Source organism: Uloborus diversus, chromosome 2 (genome assembly GCF_026930045.1).
Source record: "Uloborus diversus isolate 005 chromosome 2, Udiv.v.3.1, whole genome shotgun sequence".
NCBI lineage: Eukaryota > Metazoa > Arthropoda > Arachnida > Araneae > Uloboridae > Uloborus > Uloborus diversus.
In genome coordinates this window covers 65,045,458-65,052,040 of record NC_072732.1, presented here as the reverse complement: position 1 = coordinate 65,052,040, position 6,583 = coordinate 65,045,458, and positions in this window count along the sequence as shown.

Below are 6,583 nucleotides of genomic sequence, written 5' to 3'. Positions count from 1 at the left end.
TAAAAAATCTGATGGTTTTTCTACTAGTGCTTCTTCTTTTAAAGCTCTAAGTCCAGTTTCTAACATTTCTTCCCCATTAAGTAATAAAAGCGAACAGAATTTAACCAGCCCAGAATCTTCAAGCAATGTGAATTTTAAACCTATGACATTGCATTTTAATATTTCTACTCCTGGTTCAGAGAGAATTAAAAGTGATGAGTCAGAAGCTCTTAGAAACATTGGCAGCAGTCAAGAACAACTTGGACTTCCAAGTTTATCCAGTGTAACATGTAATGTCACTGTGCATGCTAAATCTTCTCGATTGCAACCTAGTCTTTCAGAAAATGCTGAAATTCCTGAATTAAAAACAGAAGCAAAGTTGCTTTCTTCGGATTCGTTTCTTCAAAATTTAACTGTAGCTTCTCAAGCTGCAGTAAATAATTTAATGGAAGGTGAAGCTTTAACCAAAAAGGAGATTCATCCATGCAAATCAGGACATTTTATCCCACAAATTAATATTTATGACTGTCCACAAGCAAGTGATCAATCTGAAATTCCGGTGTTTAAAATAAGATCACTAGAAGAAATCGAAAAGGAATATTTAATGAAAAACAATGAAAAAATTCTTTGTCATTCTGCTTTACCCAAAACATTGACAAATAAGAAAAATGAGTGTGAAACTAAAAAGTTGTTTGATACAAATGCAATTATTTCCTTGACATCCGAAGATATGGCAGTGAAAGGAGGTTGTGAAATAAGTTCATCAAGCAAAACGGTATGCAGCTATAATTTCTTTTAAATTCTATATCATTTCTTTTGTGAATATACTATCTCCATTTTCTAATTACAGTTAGGTTCAATGGACTTCTTGATCTAATTTACACTATATACACCATAGGACTGTGCGATGCATAGATACATCGCCAAAAACCGGTGCGCATACTACATCGTTAAACCGGTTTAGAATTTTTCTCTAAACTGTTGCATTAATACTGCTCCGATGTACAAACTCGGTCCAGGGATGCTGCCGTTTTAATCCTTAATTTCTCTCAAAACATGTAACAATTGCACATGTGTTCTTAGCTATAGGCGAAAGATAGGTCAATTAACTAGTAAGTTTATCATATAGTCACTTGCCAGAAAAAAAAGTAAAATTTACAGAGCAAAATAGCAACAAAAAATGCATTATGTATTTTGGTGTTGCAAAAAATGGAGTTCCTAGCACAAATGACACACGGAACGGTAACTCGTACTGTCTCCGACCCCCCCCCCCTTCAAATAAAAAAGAACTTTATAAATGTTTTATGCAAATAGAAACAACTTAGTTTTATTTTTGTGGCATAATAAAAGTTGGGAAGACAAATATAAACTGCTAATCCATTTTTTGCAAAATTTTTGCTAGATGATACACATAACCTCCCCTTCCCCCTGCAATATTGGGCACTCTATTTTTGTTAAATTTGTTAGCTTATATATTGGTGGAAATTTTCAGAATAAAAGTATTTATATTTTTTATAAACTATGAAATCCTCTTGAGTGTCATCCGATGCAGCCCCCTTCTTCCGCTACTGATTACAAGGAACTTTTTTTAATGCTAGAATATGTGAACTTTTGAATGGAATGCATGACTTTGCATCCATTTACTTACATCTTTTTGCATTGAAAAAATAGGCTCATTGTAATCTCAAAACTTGTCTTCTATACTTTTCACTAACGTTTAGCGATTTTATTCTGCTTTATAATATAATAAATTTATTTCTAGTGCTGAAATTTGTTAATTCGTGTCTTGCTTGATACATAATTTTTATACCTTGTATATATTTTGTAAAACATGCAATTTGTAAAATAATACATTTGTAAAACATGTTTTGACGTTGTGTTTTTAAATGCAACTTCAGTTTTAAAAAAAACTTACATTGTGATGCATCGTGATGTAAGATTGACGATGCATCATGATGTAGAAATTCCTACATTGCCCAGCCCTAATACACAGCTAATTCAACAAATTCATGTATTATGATTATTAAGTTTTTACAGTTCATTCAAAACTGAAGTGCACAATTCATAGAGGAGACAGATCGTCACCACAACACAGGCACTACTCTCCCTTTTCCTACAGCTTTTTCAAATGCGAACACAGACACTATCTCTTCGTTTCTTACAAGTTTTTTTAAATGCGAATATCGGCAGTAACTCTCTTGTTGCCTACAGTTCTTTCAAATGCGAACATGGGGCACTAACTTTCCTTTTTCCTTCAGTTCTTTCAAATGTTAATACGTTCACAAACCCTCCCCTTTCCTACAGTTCTTTCAAATGCGAACACTGGCACTAATTCTCTGTTCCCTGCTGTTGTTTCAAATGCCACCCAGACCTTGCTTGGTTCTCTGTTATTGCCTGCTTCAGCGACCCCAACTGGGGAGCTGCTCAGTTTTGTTTCTCCCTCTTCTCTCGTGAGGGTGGCTTTTATAGGGGGTGCATGACCTTTGGTCAACATAGTGGATTCAGGGACATAGATACATGGTTTTTGGTCACATAGCCCCTTCGCCCTGTCACGTATACACCACCTCTGTCACTTATGCACTTTTTCTGTCACATAGTTGAGTCGACCTAGACCTAGCCTGACAATTACAAGTGGAAAAAAAAAAAAAACAAATTACAGCATTAATAGTATGAAGTCCAGTTACCTCTCATTATATCACTTTTTTGTGAGACCAAAAAAGTGCTATCTCTCTAAAATTGGAATGTAACCAAAGTCATAGAAGGTAATGATGCATTTAACGTGTAAATTAAAATGATGTATTTGATTGCAAAATATTTCATTTATTATTTTATGGAAGCAGGCCGAATAGCGGACAGTCATGGGACCAGAACTTTTGTCTGTAATTAGGAGATGTCCGCTAATAGGGAAGGTTACTTGAATTTTTTTTTCTTTTCAAGCTTATAGCAATTAATTTAACATAAAATATAATATTAATTAAAAGTGTACTGTTATCATCATGCTCTAAAATACTTATCATAATTGCATATTATTTACTTAAATTTCAGTTTAAATTGTAACTGAGCACTTGCATAAAATAAGGATAAGCTAGGAACTTATTTAATAACTGAAATATTTGTTTAACAGATTTTGCCATCGTTTATATCATTAAACATTTGTTTCTCAATATAAATATTGAAAAATTCTTGCTTGCATCTCTCAGAACAAACTATCCTCAAATAAAAAAAGGTTATCTTCTGTATAACCTTTAAAAGGTGTACAGGGTAAAGGTGTAAAGGTTTGTAAGTGATGTTTCAAAAAATCACTCATTTCATAGGCTACATTTCCATTCATAAGCACTCCATCCTCATTTTTGTTCGAAGGAGAAAATTGTTCAGTTCTGCTTGTAGGAATAAAACTCGTAGCATTTTAACTATGATCCACATTTTCCTAATTTCATCTGTCCTTGAAAAGAAAATTTTCCAACTTGAATAATATTGGGCGAGCTATGCATTATGAGCTTTACTTCTTCTTCATCTTCTAGGACATTAATATGCCTTTTTAATGCCATTTTGACTAGTACTTTAGCACTAAACTGAATCAACTGGTTCTAGAAAAGTTACACAAGGCTGCTTTCATCAAGCAACTATTGTAGGAAACATATCTCAAGATAGATTCCGGCGGGGTAATAAATTGGAAAGGAGGGGGTTGAGGAACAGTACTGAAAATCCAATGTGTGGATTACAAAGAGGTTTTGTAAAACCATGTTGTACAACATGGTAAACTTATAAAAAGTCTTGTCAAAGCATTCAAAAAGAAACATTTTTTGTGCAAAAAATTGTGCGTTATTCGGAGTGTCAGCTTTTTATTGTACAAACAACAAAAGCAAATTGGCTTACTAATTGTTCTTTTAAGATTAAAAAATGAATAAATTAGAAATATTTCTGTTATTTTTTTGTGAAATAAGAATCCACAGTTGCAATTATTAAACTGCAGCAAATTTAAATGAGTCACAAACATACCTGGTTTGTTCATTGATTCAAAAAGAAGAAACCTCTTTTTTTTTGAAGAGCTACAATATTCTTACTTCCGCAGTCCAAAATTTAATGCAAGGTTTTTTTCCCCCGGGAGATAATTGAGAAGTATGATATATTGGAATGAGCCATGATCTAACACAGAATAAATCAATTATTTTGTGAATTATTTTAAGGAGAAACGCCATCAATAACTAGTATGTTGTGGCCATCACGAAACTTTCTTCTTTATCTTTCTTATAATTCTGATTCCTGCTCATGCTTGACGAGGAAGCAATATTCCCAGCGAAAATAAAATTCCACACGCCAAAACTTGACGACCATCCCAATTCCCGATTTATCTCAAAAGCAAAGCACTGAATGAAAGTTGAAAATTATTTAAAAGCCTTGCTTAAAATAATTACAAACATTCATTTGTTAACAAACACAAGATGGCAACAGTTAAAAAGTTTAAATCTTCGCAATTTTCTGATCATCTTCCAATAATTAAAATCACGCGACATATGCAGACGACAGTCTATTACAATTTATCTTTCTTATTTTTGCAATTATAAAGCTATTTTTATTCACACAAAAAAAAATCAGCCCTTCAAGGATCAATTGGCGACAAAATTGAACCAACGCCTGTTTACGTATGGATTCACATTTATTCCAAATTTCATCCAGAACGTAGCATTACTTCTTGAGATATGACACTCACTATGGGAAAAAAAAGAACGTTCGATTGCGCCACCTTCTTTTGAGCTGTTGACGCCAAAAAGAATCGGCTTTTATACCCTCTAAAGGCTACATGTCTATAAATTTTTGTTTGATTCAGTTCATAATTTCTTGAGATACAGCAGTCACAATTGGCGACAAAAACGTTCTACAGCTCAACCCCCATATGAAGTATTGACACCAAAATTGAATCAGCACCTGTACCTGTTAGGGGCATCATATGGACCAAATAATGTTTGATTTCGCCAGTTACTTCCTGGGGAATAGCAGGCACGCATAATTCAGAAAATGTCCTATTGCTCCATCTTCCTTGGTGGAATTCCGGCCAAAAACCAATGAGCACAAGTTTACATAGGGGCACATATGTGTACCAAATTTCGTTCAATTTCATGCGGTACTTTTTGCTGTAGAGCGGCCACAAAAAACTGGTCACACACAGACATATTTTCCAAAAATGGTCAAAATGGACTCAGCACACCTCAAAACGTTCAAACCTGTCTAAATTCGAAAACCGAAAATTTGCATGAATCCAATACTTTCATCTATATATTAGATACAGAAAGAAAAAATTGATTATATTCTTGTTTTATTATAAATTTTAGTAGAATTATAACATTAATTGGCCATGTTATTGATGTAATTTCCATATGTTTTAAATTGTGACACTGTAATACTTAGAATGCACATAATGATTGTTTTAAACCTTCTAAAATCATATTCAAGTCAGATTTACAACTCAATCATCAGATAAAAAAGTTAGTTTCCTTTATACAAAACAAACCTTAAGGACAAATAAGACTTACTTATTCACTTTTTTCAAAAATTTGTTTTATGCCATTTGTTATTTCATAATTATAAAAATTTCAAATACAGGAAACTTGATATTGTATATGTTGCAAAACAATGGAAAGGGGGACTTGATTCTTTTTAATCAAAAGGTAAAGAATCTGTTGCCAAAATAATTCAGTTTGCATCTGTTTGTTTGTTCAGATTTTCAGATAAATGTTTTTTTTTTTTTTTTTTTTTTTTGAGCAATCATGCTAGCTTATTGTTCTCATTTGACTGTTTTGAATTCCTATGATTTTATTTTCCCACCCCCTCCCTCTGTCAGCACCACCATCGCGTCAACCGGCCTCATTATGCTGCTCCTATAGTGATAACCGTCTAAAGGTTGTGTCCATATCCTAAGCACACACGCATACACTCATTCATGCCTGCGCACAGACACACACACTCCTACACACACACACATACACACACTCATGCCTGCACACAGACTCAAACACATATGCCTACCTACACACACGAACGTCTATACACACATGCCTACACAGACAGCACTGCATATACAACACGCACACACACACATGCATACATACGCGCCTACACACACGTGCATTCATACACACACGCTAATGATTGGGAAAAACATAATTTGAATTCAAGATGCCAAAAATTCAAATTAATATATATTTTTTTCTTTTCATTTTTTTTTTTTGTGAAAGAAAATCTTTTTTTCCCCTATAGTTATGCAAAGTTTAATTTACGTTGTGCATAACTTTTGTATGAGTTATACCTCTCCTCTTTCTATTTTTTCATAAACATGCTTACATTACTACTGGTTTAATATATATTAGAGTCATTTTGACTTTCTACTGTCAGATACCAAATTATCTGTCAATTTTAATATTGAGGATGTTATTTTCCCTCCTGCCTGCAAGCTATACTGCTTGCACAATTTAGGCATTTATAATAATGATTTTCCATTTTAAGTAATGTTTGTTAAGCAAATTTAATACTTGTCAAATTTGCTTGAAATAACAAGTGCTATGTTAATAAAGGAGTTTTTAAAAAAGTGCATTATGCATAACAGAAA